This window comes from Pongo abelii, chromosome 21 (genome assembly GCF_028885655.2).
Source record: "Pongo abelii isolate AG06213 chromosome 21, NHGRI_mPonAbe1-v2.0_pri, whole genome shotgun sequence".
Classification (NCBI taxonomy): Eukaryota; Metazoa; Chordata; class Mammalia; order Primates; family Hominidae; genus Pongo; species Pongo abelii.
In genome coordinates, this window is record NC_072006.2 from 21222846 (window position 1) to 21245778 (window position 22933).

General features: G+C 45.9%; 1 protein-coding gene across 15 annotated transcripts in view; it reads left to right on the plus strand.

Annotated features, from left to right (window-relative positions):
- Positions 1 to 22933, plus strand: part of LOC112130364 (uncharacterized) — a 152751-nt gene that overhangs the window by 94924 nt on the left and 34894 nt on the right. For all 15 annotated transcript variants that reach the window (XM_054541675.2, XM_063720701.1, XM_063720702.1 and 12 more), the window contains one exon: positions 1 to 22933. This exon is cut by the window's left edge; it is cut by the window's right edge and continues 34894 nt beyond it. The gene's annotated coding sequence lies outside the window, so the exon portion shown is untranslated.

The following is a 22933-nucleotide window of genomic DNA, read 5'->3' on the forward strand; positions in this document are numbered from 1 at the left end:
CCCTCAGAACCTAGGAGCAGTGTTCTGGAATCCAAAGTGAGGGACAAACACTCAGAATCCAGCAGCAGTGTTCTGTAATCCTTTGTGAGGGACAAACATCCAGACCCTCGTAGCAGTGCTCTGGAATCCTATGTGAGGGACAAACACTCAGAACCCATCAGCAGTGTTCTGGAAACCTATGTGAGTGACAAACCCTCAGAACCCAGGAGCAGTGTTCTAGATCCTTTGTGAGCAACAAACATTCAAACCCTCGAAGCATTGTTCTGGAATCTTATGTGAGGGACAAACCCTCAGAAGCTAGCAGCAGTGTTCTGGAATCCAATGTGAAGGACAAACACTCAGAGGCAAGCAGCAGTGTTCTGGAAGCCTTTAAGAGGGAAAAACATTCAGACACTCGTAGCAGTGTTCTGGAATCCTGTATGAGGGACAAACCTTCAGAACCCAGCAACAGTGTTCTGGAATACTTTGTGAGGGAAAAACATTCAGACCCTCTTAGCCATGTTCTGGAATCCTACGTGAGGGAAAAACATTCAGACACTCGTAGCATTGTTCTGGAATCCTATATGAGGGAAATACTCTAAGAATACTCTCACAATCCATTGTTCTGGAATCCTATGTGGGGGACAAACACTCAGAAACGAGTCACTGTTTACTGGAATGCTATCTGAGGGGCAAATATTCCAACACTCACAGAAGTGTTCTGGAATCTTATGTGCGAGACAAACCTTAAGAATCCAGCAGCAGTGCTCTGGAATCCTTTGTGAGGGACAAACAAACAGAAACAAGAAGCAGTGTTCTTGAATCCTTTGTGAGGGAAAAACATTCAGACACTCATAGCAGTGTTCTGGAATCCTATATGAGGGACAAACACTGAGAACACAGCAGCAGTGTTCTGGAAACTTTTGTGAGGGAAATACATTCACACCCTCTTAGCAGTGTTCTGGAATCACATGTGAGGTGAAAAACATTCAAACCTTCGTTGAATTATTCTGGAATCCTATGTGCGGGACAAACGCTCAGAACCCGGCAGCAGTGTTCTGGAATCCTTTGTGAGGGAAAAACATTCAGACCCTCAAAGCAGTGTTCTGGAATCTTATGTGAGGGAAAAACACTCAGAACCCAGCAGCGTTGTTCTTGAATCCTACGTGAGGGTCAAACACTCAAAACCCAGCAGCAGTCATCTGGAAACCTTTGTGAGGGACAAACATTCAGAACGTCGTAGCAGTGTTCTGGAATCTTATGTGAAGTATAAATACTAAGAACCCAGCAGCAGTGTTTTCGAATCCCATGTGAGGTGCAAACACTCAGAACCCAACAGCAGTGTTCTGGAATCCTATATGAAGGACATACACTCATACCCAGCAGCAGTGTTCTGGAATCCTATGTAAGGGAGAAAGAGCACCCTGCAGCAGTGTTCTGGAACAGTATATGAGGGACAATCACTCAGAACCCAGTAACAGTGTTCTGGAATCCTATGTGAGGGAGAAACATTCAGAATTGCGTAGCAGTGCTCTGGAATGCTATGTGAAGGACAAATACTCAGAAAAAAGTAGCAGTATTCTGGAATCCTATGTGAGGGACAAACACTCTGAACCCAGCAGCAGTGTTCTGGAATCGTTTGTGACGGACTAACATTTAAACCCTCGTAGCAGTGTTCTGGACTCCTAGGTGAGAGACAAACACTCAGAACCCAGCTGCAGTGTTCTGGAATCCTAAGTGAGGGACTAACATTCAGATCTCAGCAGCAGTGTTCTGGAATCCTTTGTGAGGGACTAACATTCAGATCCTCAGAGCATTGCTGTGGAATCCTATTTGAGGGACAAACACTCAGAACGCTGCAGGTGTGTTCTGGAATCCTATGTGATGGACAAGCATTCGCACCCTCATAGCACTGTTCTGGAATGCTCTGTGAGGGACAAACGTTCAGACCCTCAGAGCTGTGTTCTGGAATTACAAACACTCAGAACCCAGCGGCAGTGTTCTGGATTCCTATGAGAGGGACAAATACTCAGAAATCAGCATCACTGTTCTGGAATCTTATGTGAGGGACAAACACTCAAAACCCAGGAGCAGTACTCTTGTATCCTACATGATAGACAGACACACAGAACCCAGAAGAAGTGCTCTGGAATCCTATGTGAGTGACAAATACTCAGAACCCAGCAGCAGTGTTCTGGAATCCTATGTGAGGGACAAACACTCAGAACCCAGCAGTAGTGTTCTAGAATCCTTTGTGAGGGACAAACATTCAGACCCCCAAAGCAGTGTTCTGGAATCCTACGTGATGGACACACACTCAGAACCCAGCAGCAGTGTTCTGGAATCCTTTGTCAAAGACAAACTTTCAGACCGCCATAGCAGTGTTCTGGTATCCAATGTGAGGGACAAACACTCAGAAACCAGCAGCAGTGCTCTGGATTCCTCTGTGAGGGACAAACAAACAGAACCCAGCAGCAGATTTCTGGAACCCTATGTGAAGGACAATCACTAAGAATCCAGCAGCAATGTTCTAGAATCCTTTGTGAGGGACAAACATTAAAATCCTCGTAGCAGTGTTCTGTAATCGTATGTGAGGGACAAACCCTCTGAATCCAGCAGCAGTGTTCTGGAATCCTATGTGAGAGACAAACATTCAGAACCTCCTAGCAGTGTTCTGGAATCATATGTGAGGGACAAAGACTCAGAAACAAACAGCAGCGTTCTGGAATTGTATGTGAGGGACAAACACTCTGATCCCAGCAACAGTGTTCTAGAATCCCATGCGAGGGACAAACCCACAGAACTCAGCAGCAGTTTTCTGGAATTCTATGTGAGTTTCATGCAATAAGAAGCCAGAAGCAGTGCTCTAGACACCTTTGTGATGGTCAAACATTGAGATCCTCGAAGGAGTGTTCTGGAATCCTAGTTGAGGGACACTCAGAATCCAGCATCAGTATTCTGGAATCCATTGTGATGGACAGACATTCAGACCCTCGTAGCAGTGTTCTGGAATCCTATGTGAGGGACAAACACTCAGAAACCAGCAGCGGTGTTCTGGAATATTATGTGAGGGACAAGCACTCAGAACCCAGGAGCAGTGTTCTAGAATCCTGTGTGAGCGACAAAGATTCAGAACTTCATAGCAGTGTTCTGGAATCCAATGTGATGGGCAAACACACAGAACCCAGCCAATGTGTTCTGGAATCCTATCTCAGGGACAAACTTTCAGACACTCAAAGAAGTGTTATGGAATCCTATGTGAGGGACAAACACTCAGAAACCAGCAGCAGTGCTGTGGAATCCTTTGTGAGAGAAAAACAAACAGAACCCAGTAACTGCGTTCTGGAATTCTTTCAGAGGGAAAAACATTCAGACCCTGGTAAGTGTGTTCTGAAATCCTATGTGTGGGACAAGCAGTCAGAACCCAGCAGCAGTGTATTGGAATCCTGTGTGATCGACAAAGATTGAGAATTCGTAAAAGGGTTCTGGAATCCTATGTGAGGGACAAACACTCAGAAAACAGCAGCCGTGCTCTGGAATCCTTTGTGAGGGACAACATACAGAACCCAGCAGGAGTCTCTTGGAATCCTATGTGAGAGACAAACATTCAGAACCTCCTAGCAGTGTTCTGGAATCATATGTGTGGGACAAACACTCAGAACCGAGCATCAGTGTTCTGGAATCCTATGTGAGTGACAAACACTCAGAACCCAGCAGCAGTGTTCTAGTATCACATATGAGGGACAAACACTCAGAATGCAGCAGCTATTTTCTGGATTCCTATGTGAGTTTCAAACAGTTAGAAGTCAACAGCAGTACTCTAGAATCCTTTGTGAGGGACAAACATTGAGAACCTTGAAGCAGTCTTCTGGAATCCTATGTGAAGGACAATCACTCAGAACCCCACAGCAGTGTTCTGGAATCCATTGTGATGGACAAATATTCAAACCCTCGTAGCAGTGTACTGGAATCCTATCTGAGGAAGAAACACTCAGAAACCAGTAGCAGTGCTTTGGTATCCTTTGTGAGGGACAAACAAACAGAACTAAGTACCTGTGTTCTGGAATTCTGTCAGAAGGAACAACATTCAGACCCTCGTAGCTGTGTTCTGGAATCCTATGTGAGGAAAAAACACTCAGAACCCAGCAACAGTGTTTTGAAATCCTGTGTGATCGACAAAGATTCAGAATTCGTAGAAGGGTTCTGGAATCCTATGTCATGGACAAACATTCAGAAATGAGCAGCCGTGCTCTGGAGATCTTTGTGAGGGACAACATACAGAACCCAGCAGCATTGGTTTGGAATCTTATGTGAGAGAAAAGCATTCAGAACCTCCTAGCAGTTTTCTGGAATCATATGTGTTTAACAAACACTCAGAACCCAGCAGCAGTGTTCTGGAATCCATTGTGATGGACAAACATTCAGACCCTCGTAGAAGTGTTCTGGAATCCTATGTGAGGGACAAACACTCAGAACCCAGCAGCAGTGTTCCGGAATCCTATGTGAGGGACAAACATTCAGAACCCAGCAGCAGTGTTCTGGAATCCTATGTGAGGGACAAACACTCCAAACCCAGCCACTGTGTTCTGAAATCCTATCTGAGGGACAAACATTCAGACACTCCTGGAAGTGTTCTGGAATCCTATGTGAGGGACAAACACTCAGAAATCAGCAGCGGTGCTCTGGACTCCTTTGTGAGGGAGAAACAAACGGAACCCAGTAGCAGTGTTCTGGAATCCTTTGTGAGGGGAAAAGACCCAGATGCCCGTAGAAATGTTCTGCAATCCTATATGAGGGACAAACACTCAGGACCCAGCAGCAGTGTTCTGGAATCCTATGTGAGGGACAAACACTCAGAACCGAGCAGCAGTGTTCTGAAATCCTATGTGAGCGACAAACATTCAGAAATTCGTAACAGTGTTCTGGAATCCTATGAGGGGGACAAACACTGAAAACGCAGCCACCGTTTTCTGGAATCCTATCTGAGGGGCAAACATTCAGACACTCATAGAAGTGTTCTGGAATGCTGTGTGAGGGACAAACAATCGGAAACGAGCAGCAGTGCTCTGCAGTCCTTTGTGAGAGACAAAGAAACAGAACACAGCAGCAGTGTTCTGGAATCATAAGTGAGGTACAAACACTCAGAAACCAGCAGCAGTATTCTTGAATCCTTTGTGAGGGAAGAAAATTAAGAACCTTGTAGCAGTGTTCTTTAATCGTACATGAGCAACAAATCTTCTGAACCCAGCAGCAGTGTTCTGCAATCCCATGTTAGGGACAAACACTCTGAATCCAGCAGCAGTGTTCTGAAATCCTATGTGAGAGAAAAACACTCAGAACCCAGCAGCAGTGTTCTAGAATCCTTTGTGAGGGAAAAACATTCAGACCCTCAAAGCAGTGTTCTGGAATCGTATGTGAGGGACAAACTCTGAGAACCCAGCAGCAGTGTTCTGGAGTCCGTTGTGATGGACAAACATTCAGACCCTCGTAGCAGTGTTCTGGAGTAATATGTGTGGGACAAACACTCAGGACACAGCAACAGTGTTCTGGAATCCTCTGTGAGGGACAAACACTCAGAACCCAGCAGTAGTGTTCAGTAATCCTAATGTGAGGGATAAACACTCAGAACTCCGCCACTGTGTTCTGGAATCCTATCAGATGGACAAACATTCAGACACTTGCTAAAGTGTTCTGGAATCCTATGTGAGGGACAAACACTAAGAAACCAGTAGCAGTGCTCTGGAATCCTTTGTGAGGGACAAACAAACAGAATCCAGCAGCAGTGTTCTGGAATCCTTTGTGAGGGAAATACATTCAGACCCTCGTAGCAGGGTTCTGGAATACAATGTGAGGGACAAACACTCAGAACCCAGCAGGAGTGTTCTGGAATCCTATGTGAGGGACAAACACTCAGAACCCAGCAGCAGTCTTCTAGAATCCTATGTGAGGGAAATACATTCAGACCCTCGTAGCAGGGCTCTGGAATACAATGTGAGGGACAAACAATCTGAACCCAGCAGCAGTGTTTTGGAATCCCATGTGAGGGACAAACCCTCAGAAGCTAGCAGCAGTGTTCTAGAATCCTTCGTGAGGGACAAACATTCAGACCCTCGAAGCAGTGTTCTCGAATCCTTGGTGAGGAACAAACTTTTGGACCCTCCGAGCAGAGTTCTGGAATCATATGTTTGGGACAAACACTCAGAACCCAGCAGCAGTGTTCTAGAATCCTTTGTGAGGGACAAATATTCTGAACCTCGTAGCAGTATTTTGGAATACTATGTGAGGGACAAACACTCTTAACCCAGCAGCAGTGTTCTGGAATCCTATTTGAGGGAAAAATACTCAGAACCCATCAGCCGTGTTCTGGAATCCTATGTGATGGACAAACACTCAGAACCCAGCAACAGTGTTCTGGAATCCATTGTGATGGACAAACACTCAGACCCTCGTAGCAGTGTTCTGGAATCCTATATGTGGGACAAACACTCAGAACCAAGCAGCTGTGTTCTGGAATCCTCTGTGAGGGACAAACACTAAGCACCCAGCACTAGTGTTCTGGAATCCTATGTGAAGGCCACTACTCAGAACTCAGCAGCAGGGTTCTGGAATCCTAATGTGAGGGACAAACACTCAGGACCCAGCCACTCTGTTCTGGAATGCTGTCTGACGTACAAACACTCAGACACTCGTGGAAGTGTTCTGGAACCCTACGTAAGGGACAGACACTCAGCAACAAGCTGCAGTGCTCTGGAATGCATTGTGAGGCACAAACATACAGAACATCAAGCAGCAGTGTCATGGAATCCCATGAGAGGGAGAAACACTTAGAACCCAGAAGCAGTGGTCTGGAATCCTTTGTGAGGAGCAAACATTCAGAACCCCGTAGCAGTGTTCTGGAATCTTATATGAGGGACAAACACTCTGAACCCAGCAACAGTCTTCTGGAATCCCATGTGAGGGACAAACACTCAGAATCCAGCAACAGTGTTCTGGAATCCCATGAGAGGGACAAACACTCAGAACCCAGCAGCAGTGTTCTTGAATCGTATGTTAGGGACAAACACTCAGAAGCCAGGAGCAGTGTTCTAGAATCCTTTGTTGAAGGACAAACATTCAGACCCTTGAAGCAGTGTTATGGAATCGTATGTGAGGAACAAACCCTCAGAACCAAGCAGCAGTGTTCTGGAATCTTTTGTGATGGACAAACATTCCGACCATCGTAGCAGTGTGATGGAATCCTTTCTGCGGGACAAACACTCGCCATCCAGCAGCAGTGTTCTGGAATCCTCTTAGAGGGACAAACACTCAGACCCCAGCAGGAGTTTTCTGGAATCGTATGTGAATGACAAACACTCAGGACACAGCAGCAGTGTTCTGGAATCGTATATGAGGAACAACACTCAGAATCCAGGGACTGTGTTCTGGAATCCTATCCAAGAGACTAACATCCAGACACTCTTAGAAGCCTTCTGGAATCCTATGTGAGGGACAAACACTCAGAAACCAGCGGCAGTGCTCTGGAATGCTTTGTGAGGGAGAAACAAACAGAAACCAGTAGCAGTGTTGTAGAATTCCTTCTGAGGGAAAAACACTCAGACCCTCGTAGCTTTGTTCTGGAATCCTATATGAGGGACAAACACTCAGAACCCAGCAGCAGTTTTTTGGAATCCTGTGTGATCGACAAAGATTCTGAACTTCATAGAAATGTTCTGGAATCCTATGTGAGGGACAAGCACAGAGAAACAAGCAGCTTTGCTCTGGAATCCTTTGTGAGGAAAAGCACACAGAACCCAGCAGCAGTGTTTTGGAGTCCTATGTGAGAGACAAAAATTCCGAACTTCCTAGCAGTGTTCTGGAATCATATGTGAGGGACAATCACTCAGAACCCAGAGGCAGTGTTCTGGAATCCATTGTGTTGGAGAAACATTCAGAACTAAGCAGCAGTGTTCTGGAATCCTGCGTGAGGTATAAACACTCAGAACCCAGCAGCAGCGTTCTGGAATCCTATATGAGGGACAAACACTCAGAGCAGAGCAGCAGTGTTCTCGAATTGTTTGTGAGGGACAAACATTCAGAACCTCATAGCAGTGTTCCAGAATCCTTCATGAGAGACAAACACTCAGAAACTAGCAGCAGGGTTCTGGAATCCTTTTTGATGGACAGACTTTCAGCCGCTCGTAGCAGTGTTCTTGCATCCTATGTTAGGGACATACACTCAGAACTCAGCGGCCGTGTTCGGGTGTCCTTTGTTAAGGACAAACACTCAGAAGAGAGGAGCAGTGTTCTCGAATCCGTTGTGAGGGACAAACATTCAGAACCTCATAGCAGTGTTCTGTGATCCTATGTGATGGATAGACACTCAGCAACCAGCCACAGTGCTCTGGAATACATTGAGAGACACAAACATACAGAACACAGCAGCAGTGTTCTGGAATCCTTTGTGTGCGAAAAACATTCAGAACTTCATAGCAGTGTTTTGGAATCTCACGTGAGGGACAAACTCTCAGACCCCAGCAGCAGTGTTCTGGAATCCTATGTGAGGGACAAACACTCAGAACACAGCAGCAGTGTTCTCGAATCCTTTCTGAGGGACAAACATACAGAACCTCGTAGCAGTGTTCTGAAATCCTATGTGGGGAACAAACTCTCAGAAACCAGCAGCAGTAGTAGTAGTAGTAGTAGTAGTAGTAGTAGTAGTAGTAGTGGTGGTGTTCTCAAATCCCATGGGACTGACAAACAGCAGCGTTATAGAATCCTTTGAGAGAGACAAACATTTCAGACCCTCGAAGCAATGTTCTGGAATCCTATATTAGGGAAAAACACTCAGATTCCAGCAGCAGTGTTCTGGAATTCATTGTGATGGATAAAAATTGAGAACGTCCTAGCAGTTTTCTGGAATCCTATGTGAAGGACAAACATTTACAACTTTATAGCAGTGTTCTGGAATCGTATGTGAGGGACAAACACTCCCAATCCCGCAGCAGTATTCTGGAATCATATGTGAATGACAAACACTTAGAACCCAGCAGCAGTGTTCTAGAAACCTTTGCGAGGGATGAACATTCAGACCCTTGAAGCAGTGTTCTGGAATCCTACGTGAGAGGCAAACACTCGGAACCAAGCAACAGTGTTCTGGAATCCTTTCCGACAGACAAACACTCAGACTCTCCTAGCACTGTTCTGGCATCTTATGATAGGGAGAAACACTCAGAACTTAGCGGACGTGTTCTAGTATCCTATGTGAAGGATACACACTCAGAACCCTGCAGCAGTGTTCTGGAATCCTATGTGAGGGACAAACACTCAGAACCTGGCCACTGAGTTCTGGAATCCTATCTGAGGCAGAAATATTCAGACACTCGTAGAATTGTTCTGGAATCCTCTGTGAGGGACAGACACTCATAAACCAGCAGCGGTGCTCTGGAATCCTTTGTGAGGGCCAAATAAACAGAATCTGGCAGCAATGTTCTGAAAAACTTGGTCAGGGAAAAACATTCAGACTCGCGCAGCAGTGTTCTGCAATCCTATTGAGGGACAAACACACTGAACCCATCAGCAATATTCCGGAATCCCATGTGAGGGACAAACACTCAGAACCGAGCAGCAGTGTTCTAGAATCCTTTGTGAGGAACAAACCTTCGGACACTCGAAGAAGTGTTCTGGAATCCTAAGTGACGCACAAACACTCAGAATCCAGCAGCAGTGTTCTGGAATCCTTTGTGAGGGACAAACACTCTGAACCTCGTAGCACTGTTCTGGCATACTATGTGAAGGACAAAAACTCTTAACCCAGCAGAAGTATTCTGGAATCCCATGTGAGGGGAAAACACTCAGAAACCATACTTGGTGAGGGAAAAACATTTAGACCCTTGCAGCAGTGTTCTGCAATCCCATGTGAGGGACAAACACTCTGAACCCATCAGCAATGTTCCGAAATCCCATGTGAGGGACAAACACTCAGAATCGAGCAGCAGTGTTCTGAAATCTTTTGCGATGGACATTCAGACCCTTGTAGCAGTGTTCTTGAATCCTATGTGAGGGACAAACGCTGAGAACCCAGTAGCAGTGTTCTGGAATCCTATGTGAGGGAGAAACACTCAGAACCTAGCAGCAGTGTTCTGGAATCTTATATGAGGGACAAACTCTCAGAACCCAGCAGCAGTGTTCTGGAATTCTATGTGAGGGACACACACTCAGAACCCAGCAGCAGTGTTCTGGAATCCTATGTGAGGGTCAAACACTCAGAACCCAGCAGCAGTGTTCTGGAATAGTATGTGAGGGACAAACACTCAGAACCCAGCCACTGTGTTCTGGAATCCCATCTGAGGGAGAAACATTCAGACACTCGTAGACGTGTACTGGAATCCTATGTAAGGGACAAACACTCAGAAACAAGCAGCAGTGTTCTGGAATCCTTTGTGAGGGAAAAACATTGAGACCCTCGTAGCAGTGTTCTGGAATACTATGTGAGGGACAAACACTCAGAACCCAGCAGCAGTGTTCTGGAAACCTATGTGAGGGACATACAGAACACAGCAGCAGTGTTATGGAGTCCTATGTGAGTGAGAAACATTGAGAACTTCTTAGCAGTGTTCTGGAACCCTATGTGAGGGACAAGCTCTCAAAACCCAGCCACTCTATTCTGGAATCCTATCTGAGTGATAAACATTCAGACACTTGTAGAAGTGCTCAGGAATCCTATGTGAGGGACAAACACTCAGAATCCAGCAGCAGTTCTCTGTAGTCCTTTCTGAGGGACAAAGAAACAGCATCCAGCAGCAGTGTTCTGGAATCCTTTCTGAGAGAAAACATTAAGACCCTTGTAACAGTGTTCTGGAATCCTATGTGAGGGACAAACACTCAGAAAACAGCAGCAGTGTTTTGGAATCCTGTGTGAGCGACAAAGATTCAGAAATTCGTAGCAGTGTTCTGGAATACTTTGTGAGGGACAAACAGTCAGAACCCAGTTGCAGTGTTCTGGAATCCTATGTGAGAGAGAAACAGTCAGAACGCAGCAGCAGTGTTCTGGAATCCTAAGTGTCAAACTCTCAGAAACCAGCAGCAGTGTTCTGGAATCCTTTGTGAGGGACAATCTTTCAGTATCTCGAAGCAGTGTTGTGGAATCGCATGTAAGGGACAACACTCTCAACCCAGCAGCAGTGTTTTCAAATCTCATGTGAGGGACAAACACTCGGAACCCCGTAGAACTGTTCTGGAATCCTATGTCAGGGAAAAACTTTCGGAACCCAGCCACTCTGTTCTGGAATCCTATCTGACGGACAAACTTTCGGAGCCTCGTAGAAGTGTTCTGGTATTCTATGTGAGGGACAAACACTCAGAAACGAGAAGCAGTGCTCTGAATTCCTTTGTGAGGTACAAACAAACAGAACCCAGCAGCAGAGATCTGGAATCCTATGTGAGGGAATAACACTCAGAACCAAGCAGCAGTGTTCTGGAATTCTATGTGAGTTACAAACACTCAGAACCCAGCAGCAGTGTTCTGGATACCTATGTGAGAGACAAACACTCAGAACCCAGCAGCAGTGTTCTGGAATCCTATGTGAGGAACAAACAGTAAGAACCCAGACACTGTCGATTGGAATCCTATCTGAGGGACAATCATTCAGACACTCGTAGAATGTTCTGGAATCCTATGTGAGGGACAAACACTCAAAAACTAGCAGCGGTTTTCTGGAATACTTTGTGAGGGACAAACAGAACCCAGCAGCAGTGTTCTGGAATCCTTTATGAGGGAAAAACATTCAGAAATTCCTACCAGTGTTCTGGAATCCTATGTGAGGGACAAACACTCAGAACCCAGCAGCAGTGTTCTGGAATCCTATGTTAGGGACAAACACTCAGAACCCAGCCACTGTGTTGTGGAAACCTATCTGAGGGACAAATATTCAGACACTCATAGAAGTGTTCTGGAATCCTATGTGAGGGACAAATGCTCAGAAACAAGCAGGGTGCTCTGGAATCCTTTGTGAGGGACAAACAGAACCCAGCAGCAGTGTTCTGGAATCCTTTGTGAGGGAAAAAAATTCAGACCCTCGTAGCAGAGTTCTGGAATCCTATGTGAGAGACACTCAGAACCCAGCAGCAGTATTCCAGAATCCCGTGTGAGGGACAAACACTCAGAACCCAGCAGCTGTGTTCTAGAACCTTTTGTGAGGGACAAACTTTCAGACACTCGAAGTAGTGTTCTGGAATCCTATGTGAGGGAGTAACACACAGAACCCAGCAGCACTGTTCTGGAATCCCTTGTAATGGACAAATATTCCAAACATCCTAGCAGTGTTCTAGAATCTTATGTGAGGAAAAAACACAGAACCCAGCAGCAGTGTTCTGCACTCCCGTGTGAGGGACAAGCACTCAGAACCCAGCAGCTGTGTTCTAGAATTTTTTGTGAAGGACAAACCTTCAGACACTGGAAGCAGTGTTCTGGAATCATATGTGAGGGCAACCACTAAGAAACCAGCAGCCGTGCTCTGTAATCCTGTGTGAAGGACAAACAAACTGATCCCAGCAGCAGTGTTCTGGAATACTATGTGAGGGACAAACACTCAGAACCCAGCAGCAGTGTTCTGGAATCGTTTGTGAGAGACAAACATTCAGAGCCTCATAACAGTGTTCTGGATTCCTATGTGAGGAAGAAACACTCTGAACCCAGCAGTAGTGTTCTGGAATCCCATGTGAGGGACAAACACTCAGAACTCTGCAGCCGTGTTCTGGAATCCTACGTGAGTGACAAACACTCAGAACCCAGGAGCAGTGTTCTAGAATCCTTTGTGAGGGACAAACATTTAGACCCTCACAGCAGTTTTCTGGAATCCTATGTGAGGCACAAACACACAAAATCCAGTAGCAGTGTTCTGGAATCCTTTGTGATGGACAAATATTCAGACCCTCGTAGCAGTGTTCTGGAGTCCTAAGTAAGGGACAAACAGTCAGAACTCAATAGTAGTGTTCTTTAATCTTAAGTGAGGGACAAACACTTAGAACCCAGCAGCAGTGTTCTGGAATCCTCTGTGAGGGACAAGCATTCATACCCTCATAGCACTGTTCGGGAACACTCTGTGAGGGACAAACATTGAGACCCTCGTAGTAGTGTTCTGGAATCCGACGTGAGGAACAAACCCGCAGAACGCAGCAATAGTGTTCTGAAATCATATTTGAGGGACAAACACTCAACCAAGCTAAGTGTTCTGGAATCCTGTATGAGGGACATACACTCACAAACCAGCAGCAGTGTTCTGGAATCCCCTGTGAGGGAAAAATCATTCAGACCCTCGGAGCAGTGTTCTGGAATCCTATGTGAGGGACAAGCATTCAGACACTCCTAGCAGTGATATGGAATCCTTTGTGAGGGACAAACATTCGGACACTCGTAGCTGTGTTCTTGTGTCCTATGTGAGGGACAAACACTCAGAACCCAGCAGCAGGGTTCTGGACTCTTTCGTGAGGGACAAACACTCAGAAATCAAAAGCAGTGTTCTGGAATCCGTTTGAGGGACAAACATTCAGACACTCACAGCAGTGTTCAGGAATCATATGTGAGGGGCAAACACGCAGAAACCAGCAGCACTGTTCTGGAATCCTATGTGAGGGACAAAACACACAACCCAGTAGCAGTGCTCTGGAATAATTTGTGAGGGACAAACATTCAGACAATCAGAACATTGTTCTGGAATCCTATGTGAGGGACAAACACTCAGAACCCAGCAGCAGTGTTTTGGAATCCTATGTGAGGTACAAAACCTCAGAACCCAGCAGCAGTGTTCTGTAATCCTTTGTGATGGACTACATTCGGATCCTCGTAGCAGTGCTCTGAAATCCTATGTGAGAGACAAACACTAAGAAACCATTAGCAGTGTTCTGGAATACTTTGTGAGTGACAAACACTCAGACACTCTTAGCAGCGTTCTGGAATCCTATGTGAGGGACATTCGGACCCTCATAGTCGTGTTCTGGAAACCATTGTGAGGGCAAAGCACTCAGAAACCAGCAGCAGTGTTCTGGCATTCTTGGTAAGGGACAAACATTCAGAAAATCGTAGCAGTTTTATGGAATCATAAGTGAGGGAGAAAAGCTCAGAAAGGAGCTGCAGTGTTCTAGAATTCTATGTGAGGGACAAACCCTCAGTACCGAGCTGCAGTGTTCTGGAATCCTATGTGAGGGACAAGCACTCAGATCAAAGCAGCAGTGTTCTGGAATCCTATGTGAAGGACAAACACTCAGAACCCAGCAGCAGTGTTCTTACACCCTATGTGAGGGACAAACACTCAGAACTCAGCTCCTGTGTTCTGGAATTCTATATGAAGGACAAACCCTCAGAACCCAGCAGCAGTGTTCTTACACCCTATGTGACGGACAAACACTCAGAACTCAGCTCCTGTGTTCTGGAAGTCTATATGAAGGACAAACATTCGGAGCCTCAAAGATGTCTTCTGGAATCCTATATGGGGGAGAAACACTCAGAAACCAGTAGCAGTAGTCTGGAATCCTTTGTGAGGAACAAACACTCAGAACTCAAAAGCAGTATCCTGGAATCCTATATGAGGGAAAAACACTCAGAACCCAGCAGCACTGTTCTGGATTCCTTAGTGAGTGACAAACATTCAGAACCCTGCAGCAGTGTTTTAGATTTCTTTGTGATATGCAAACATTCAGACCCTCGAAGCCGTGTTCTGGAATCCTGTTTTAGGGACAAACACTCAGCACCCAGCCACTGTGTTCTGGAATCCTATCTGACGGACAAACATTCGGAGCCTTGTAGAAGTGTTCTGGAATCCTATGTGAGGGACAAACACTCAGAAACCAGCAACAGTGCTCTGGATTCCTTTGTTAGGGACCAACAAAAAAAGCCCAGCAGCAGTGTTCTGGAATACTGTTTGACGGACAAACACTCATAACCCAGCAACAGTGTTCTGGAATCCTTTGTGAGGGACAAACATTCAGAACCTCGTAGCAGTGTTCTGGAATCCTATGTGAGGGACAAGCACTCACAACCCAGTAGCAGTATTCTGGAATCCTTTGTGAAGGACAAACACTCAGAACCCAGCAGCAGTGTTCTGGAATCCAGTGTGAGGGACAGACACTCAGAACCCAGCAGCAGTATTCTGGAATTCTATGTGACGGACAGACACTCAGAACCCAGCAGCAGTATTTTGGAATTCTACGTGATGGACAAACACTGAGAACACAGCGCCAGTGTTCTGGAATCCTTTGTGAGGGACAATCACTCAGAACCCAGCAGCAGTGTTCTGGAATCCTATGTGAAGGAGAAACACTCAGAACCCAACAGCTGTGCTCTAGAAACATTTGTGAGGGAAAAACAAACAGAAGCCAGTAGAACTGTTCTGGAATCCTTTGTGAGGGAAAAACATTGAGACCCTCGTAGCAATGTTCTGGAATCCTATGTGAGGGACAGACAGTCAGAACCCAACAGCAGTGTTCCGGAATCATATGTGAGGGACAAACCTTCAGAACTCAGGCGCAGTGTTTTGAAATCTTATGTGATCCACAAAGATTCAGAGCTTCTTAGCAGTGTTCTGGAATCCCGTCTAGGGGACAAACACTCGGAAACCAGCCACTGTGTTCTGGAATCCCATGTTAGGGACAAAAATTCAGACACTTGTAGAGTTGTTCTGGAAAACCATGTGAGGAACAAACGCTCAGAAACAAGCAGCAGTGCTCTGGAATCCTTTGTGAGGTACAAACCTACAGAACCCAGCAGCAGTGTTTTGGAATCCCATGTGAGGGACAAACATTCAGAACCTCCTAGTAGTGTTCTGGAATCATATGTGAGGGACAAACACACAGAACCCAGCAGCAGTGTTCTGGAATCCTTTGTGAGGGACAAACACTCAGAACCCAGCAGCACTGTTCTGTAATCCTAGGTGAGTTACACTCAGAACCCAGGAGCCGTGTTCTGGAATCCCATGTGAGGGACAAACACTCAGAACCCAGCAGCAGTTTTCTGGAATCCTACGTGAGTGACAAACACTCATTTCACCGCAGCAGTGCTCTAGAATCCTTTGTGAGGGACAAACATTGAGATCCTCGAAGCATTTTTCTGGAATCCAATGTGAGGGACAAACATTCAGAACCCTGCAGCAGTGTTCTAGAATCCATTGTGATGGACAAACATTCAGACCCTCATAGCAGTGTTCTGGAATCTTATGTAAGGGACAATCACTGAAATCTCAGCAGCAGTGTTCTGGAATCCTATGTGAGGGAAAAACACTCAGAAACCTGCGGCAGTGTTGTGGAATCCTATGTGAGGAACAAACAATCAGAACCCAGCAGAATTGTTCTAGAATCCTATATTAGGGACAAACACTCTGAACCCAGCCACTGTGTTCTGGAATCGTATTTGAAGAACAAACATTCAGACATCCGTAGAAATGTTCTGGAATCCTATGTGTGGGACAAACAGTCAGAAACCTGCAGCAGTACTCTGGAATCCTTGGTGAAGGACAAACAAACAGAACCCAGCAGTAGTGTTCTGGAGTCCTTTGGGAGGGAAAAACATTCACAACCTCGTAAAAGTGTTCTGGAATCCTATGTGGCGAAAATCATTCAGACCCTCGTAGCATTGTTCTGGAATACAATATGAGGGACAAACACTCAGAACCCAGAAGCAGTGTTCGGGAATCCTATCTAAGGGACAAACATTCAGACCCAAATAGAATTGTTCTGGAATCCTATGTGAGGGACAAACACTAAGTAACCAGCAGCAGAGCTCTGGAATCATTTGTGAGGGTCAAACAAAGAGAACCCAGCAGCAGTGGTCTGGAATCCTTTGGAGGGAAAACCATTCAGACCCTCGTAGCAGTGCTATGGAATCATATGTCAGGGAAAAAAATTCAGACCCTCGTAGGAGTGTTTTGTAATCCTATGTGAGGAAAAAACATTCAGACCCTCGTTGCATTGTTCTGGAATCCAATATGAGGGAAAAACACTCTGAACCCAGCAGCAGTGTTCTGGAATCCTTTGTGAGGGATAAACATTCACATCCTCGTAGCAGTGTTCTGGAATCCTTTGTGAGGGATAAACATTCACATCCTCGTAGCAGTGTTCTGGATTCCTACATGAGGGACAAACACTCAGAACCCAGAAACAGTGTTCTGGAATCCTAGTGAGAGACAACCACTCAGAAACCAGCAGCAGTGCTGTGTAATCCTTTGTGAGGTACAAATAGACAGATCCCAGCAGCAGTGTTCTGGAATACTATGTGAGGGACCAACACTCAGAACCCGGCAGCAGTGTTCTGGAACCGTTTGTGAGGGACAATAATTCAGAACCTCGTAGCAGTGTTCTGGAATCCTATGTGAGGGAGAAACACTCTGAAACCAGCAGCAGTGTTCTGGAATCCCATGTGAGGGACAAACACTCAGTACCTAGCATCCGTGTTCTGGAATCTTATGCGAGGGACAAACTCTCAGAACCCAGCAGCAGTGTTCTAGACTCCTTTGTGAGGGACAAACATTCAGAAACTCCTAGTAGTGTTCTGGAATCCTATGTGAGGCACAAACACTCAGAACCCAGTAGAAGTGTTTTGGAATCCTTTGTAATGGGTAAACATTCATACCCTCATACCCTTGTAGCAGGGTTCTGGAATCCTATGTAAGGGACAAACACTCAGAACTCAATAGCAATGTTCTGGAATCCTACATGAGGGACAAACACTCAGAAACCAGCAGCAGCGTCCTGGAATTCTCGGTGAGGGACAAACACTCAGAAGCCAACAGCAGTGTTCTGGAATTCTATGTGAGGTAAAAACACACAGAATACAACAGCAGTGCTCTAGAATCCTTTGTGAGGGACAGACATTGGGACCCTCGAGGCAGTGTTCTGGAATCCTATGTGTGGGACAAACACTCAGAACCCATCAGCAGTGTTCTGGAATCCATTGTGATGGACAAACATTCTGACCCTCGTAACAGTGTTCTGGAATCCTATGTGAGGGACAAAAATTCAGAAACCAGCAGCAGTGTTCTGGAATCCTATCTGCGCGACAAACACTCAGAAGAAAGCATCGGTGTTCTGGAATCCTTTGTGAGGGACAATCATATGGAACCTCATAGCAGTGTTCTGGAATTGTATGTGAGGGAAAAACACTCTGAGAACAGCAGCAGTGTTTTGGAATCCCAGGTGAGGGACAAACACTCAGAACCCAGTAGCAGTGTTCTGCAATGTTATGTGAGGGACAAACACTCAGAACCCAGTAGCCGTGTTCTGGAATCCTATGTGAGGGACAAACACTCAGAATCCTGCCACTGTGTACTGGAATCCTATCTGAGGTACAAACATTCTGAAATTCGCAGAAGTGTTCTGAAATCCTATACGCGGGACAAACACTAAGAAACCAGCAGCAGTGCTCTGGAATCCTTTGTGAGGGTAAAACAAACAGAAACCAGCAGCAGTGTTCTGGAAGCCTTTGTGTGGGAAAAACTTTTAGACCTCGTAGCAGTGTTCTGGAATCCTATGTGCGGAACAATCACTCAGAAGCCAGCATCACTGCTCTGGAATCCTATGTGAAGGACAAACATTCAGAACAGAAAATCAGTATTCTGGAATCCTCAGTGAGGGAAAAACTCTCAGAACTCAGCAGCAGTTGTCTGCAACCTTTTGTGAGGACAAATATTCAGAATCTCGAACCAGTGTTCTGGAATCCTATGCGAGGCACAAAAAATCAGAGCCTCGTAGCAGTGCTCTGGACTCCTATGTGAGGAAAAAACACGCGGAACCCAGCAGTAGTGTTCTGGAATCCTATGTGATGAACAAACACTGAGAACCCAGCAGCAGTGTTCTGGAATCCTACGTGAGGGACAAACATTCACACTCTCGTAGCACTGTTCTGGAATCATTGTGAGGGAAAAACACTCAGGACCCAGCTGCTCTGTTCTGAAATCCTATGTGAGGGACAAACATTCAGACCCTTATAGCAGTGTTTCAGAGTCCTATGTGAGGGACAAATAATCAGAACACAAGAGCAGTGTTCTGGAATCCTATATGAGCGTCAAACACTCACAACGCAACAGCAGTGTACTGGAATCCCACGTGAGGGACAAACGTTCAGGCCCTCGTGGCAGTGTTCTCCAATCCTATGTGAGGGAAAAACACTTAGAACCCAGTAGCAGTGCTTTGGAATCCTTTGTGTTTGAAAAACATTCAGACCCTCGTAGCAGTGTTCAGGAATTCTAAATGAGGGAGAAACTTTCATACCCTCGAAACACTGTTCTAGAATCCTTTGTGAGGGACATACACTCAGAAACCAACAGCAGTGTTCTGGAATCGTTTGTGAGGGACAAACACTCCGAACAAAGCAGCAGTGTTCTGGAATCCTATGTGGGTGATCAACACTCAGAACCCAGCCGTAGCGTTCTGGAATCCTGTGTGTGGGACAAAAACTCAGAAGCCAGCAATCGTTTTCTGGAATCGTATTTGAGGGACAAACACTCAAAACCCAGCAGCAGTGTTGGGGAATCCTATGTGAGGGAGAAACACTCAGAACCCAGAAGAAGTGTTCTGGAATCGTTGTGAGGGACAAACATTCAGAACCTCGTAGGAGTGTTCTGGAATCGTATGTGAGGGACAAACACTCTGAACCCAGCAGCATTTCTGTGGAATCCCATGTGAGGGACAAACACTCAGAACCCAGCAGCAATGTTCTGGAATCCTATGTGAGTGACAAACACTCAGAAACCAGCAGCAGTGTTCTGGAATCCTTTGTGAGGGACAAACATTCAGACCCTAGAAGCTGTGTTCTGGAATCCTATGTGAGGGACAAACACTCCTATCCAAGCAGGAGTGTTCTGCAATTCTTTGTGAAGGGCAAGCATTCACACCCTCTTAGCAGGTTTCGGGAATCCTATGTGAGTGACAAACTCTCAGAACCCAGCAGCAATGATCTGGAATACCATGGTAGGGACAAGCACTCATAACGCAGCAGCAGTGTTCTTGATTCCTATGTGAGGGACAAACCCTCACAACGTAGCCACTGTGTATTGGAATCCTATCTGAGGGACAAACATTCTCAACCTTGTAGAAGTGTTCTGGAATCCTATGTGAGGAACAAACTCTAGGAAACCAGGAGGGGTGTTCTGGAATTCTTTGGGAGGGAAAAACACTCTGACCGTCTAAGCAGTGTTCTGGGATCCTAAGTGAGGGAAAAACATTCAGACCCTCGCAGCTGTGTTCTGAAATCCTATATGAGGGAAAAACACTCAGAACCCATCAGCAGTGTTCTGGAATCCTTTGTGACGGAAAAACATTCAGTCCCTCGTAGCAGTGTTCTGGAATCCTAGATGAGGGAAAAACATTCAGACCCTCGTAGCAGTTTTCTGGAATCCTATGTGAGCTAAAAACATTCAGACCCTCGTAGCATTGTTCTGGAATCCACTATGAGGGACAAACACTCAGAACCCAGCAGCTGTATTGTGGAATCCCATGTGAGGGATACAGACTCTGAACCCAGCAGCAGTGTTCTGGAATCGTAACTGAGGGACACCCCCTGGACACCCAGTCACTGTGAACTGGAATCGTATCTGGGGGACAAACATTCAAACATTCGTAGAAGTGTTATGGAATCCTATGCGAGGGACAAACACTAAGAAAAGAGCAGCAGTGCTCTGGATTCCTATGTGAGGGACAAACACTCACAACCCAGCAGCAGTGTTCGGGAATCCTATGTGAGCGACTAACATTCAGAACTTCGTAGCAGTGTTCTGATATTCTATGTGAGGGCAAACACTCACAACTCAGAAGCAGTACTCTGGAATCGTATGTGAGGGACAAACACTCAGAACCCAGCAGCCCTGTTCTGGAATCCTATGTGAGGGACAAACTCTCATAACCCAGCAGCAGTGTTATGGAATCCTAAGTGAGTGACAAAAACTCAGAAGCCAGCAGCAGTGTTATAGAATCTTTGTGAGCGACAAACACGCAGAACCCAGCAGCACTGTTCTAGAGTCCTTTGTGAGGCAAAAACATTCAGAACCCCTCAGCAGTGTTTTGGAATCGTATGTGAGGGACAAACACTCTGAAACCAGGAATAGTGTTTTGCAGTCCCATGTGATTCACAAACACTCAGAAACCAGCAGCAGTGTTCGGGAATCCTGTGTGAGTGAGAAACACTCAGAACCCATCAGCAGTGTTCTAGAATCCTTTTTGAGGAACAAACCTTCAGAGCCTAGAATCAGTGTTCTGGAATCCTATGTGAAGGACAAACACTCAGAACCCAGCAGCAGTGTTCCAGTATCCTTTGTGAGGGAAAAACATTCAGAAACTCGTAGCAGTGTTCTGGAATCCTATGTAAGGGACAAATACAGAGAACCCAGCAGCAGTGTTCTAAAATCCTTTGTGAGGGACATACAGTCAGAATCCAGCAGCAGTGTTCCAGGATCCTTTGTGAGGGACAAACATACAGAACCTCGTAGCAGTGTTCTGGAATCCTATGTGAGGGACAAACACTCAGAACCCAGCAGCAGTGTTCTGGAAACCTAAGTGAGGGACAAACACTCAGAAATCAGCAGCAGTGTTCTGGAATCCTATGTGAGGGACAAACACTCAGAACTCAGCAGCAGTGTTCTAGAATCCTTTGTGAGGGAGAAACATTCAGAGCCTCGTAGCAGTATTCTGGAATCCTATGTGAGGGAAAAACATTCAATATACAGTCACTGGGTACTGGGATCCTATCTGAGGGCTAACATTCAGAACCTCGTAGAAGTGTTCTGGAATTCTATGTGAGGGACAAACACAAGAAATCTGCAGCAGTGCTCTGGAATCCTTTGTGAGAGGCAAGCAAACAGAACCCAGTAGCAGTGTTCTGGAACCCTTTGTGAGGGATAGACATTCAGACACTCGTAGCAGTGTTTTGGAATCCTATGTGAGGGACAAACACTCAGAACCCAGCAGTAGCATTCTGGAATCCTATGAGAGGGACAAGAACTCAGAACCCAGCAGCAGTGTCCTGCAATCCTATGTGAGCGACCAACCTTCTGAAATTCGTAGCAGTGTTCTGGAATTCCATGTGAGGGACAAACACTGAGAATCCAGCAGCAGTGTTCTGGAATCCTAAGTGAGCGACAAACACTCAGGACGCAGCAGCAGTATTCTGGAATCGTGTGTGAGAGACAAATACTCAGAACCCGGCAGCAATGTTCTAGAATCCTTTGTGAGAGTCAAACACTCAGAACCCAGCAGCAGTGTTCTAGAACCCTTTGTGAGGGACAAACATTCAGAAACTCGTAGCAGTGTTCTGAAATCCTATGTGCGCGACAAACAGATCACAGCGGCAGCGTTCTGGAATCCTATGTGAGGGACAAACACTAAGAACCAAGCAGAAGTGTTTTGGAATCCTATGTGATGGACAAACCCTCAGAACCTGGCAGTAGGGTTCTGGAATCCAATGTGAGGGACAAACACTCAGAACTCAGCAGCAGTGTTATGTAATCCTTTGTGAGGCACAAACATTCAGATCCTCGTAGCAGTGTTCTGGAATGCTGTGTGAGAGACAAACAGTAAGAAAGCATCAGCAGTGTTCTGGAATCCTTTGTGAGAGTCAAACACTCAGACTCTTAGAGCAGTGCTCTGGAATCTTATGTGAGGGACAAACACTCAGAACCCTGCGGCAGTGTTCTGGATTCCTATATGATGGACAAGCATTAATACCCTCATAGCACTGTTCTGGAATACTCTTTGGGGCACAAACCTTCAGAACTCTGCAGACGTGTTCTCGAATCCTATGTGAGTGAGAAACACTCAGAAACCAGCAGCAGTGTTCTGGAATCCTTTGTGAGGACAAACATTCAGACCTTCGAAGCAGTATAATGTTATCGTATGTGAGGGACAAACACTCAGACCCAGCTGCATTGTTCTGTATTCCTTTGTGATAAACAAACTTTCAGACCCTCGTAGCAGTTTTCTGGAATCCTATGTAGGGAAC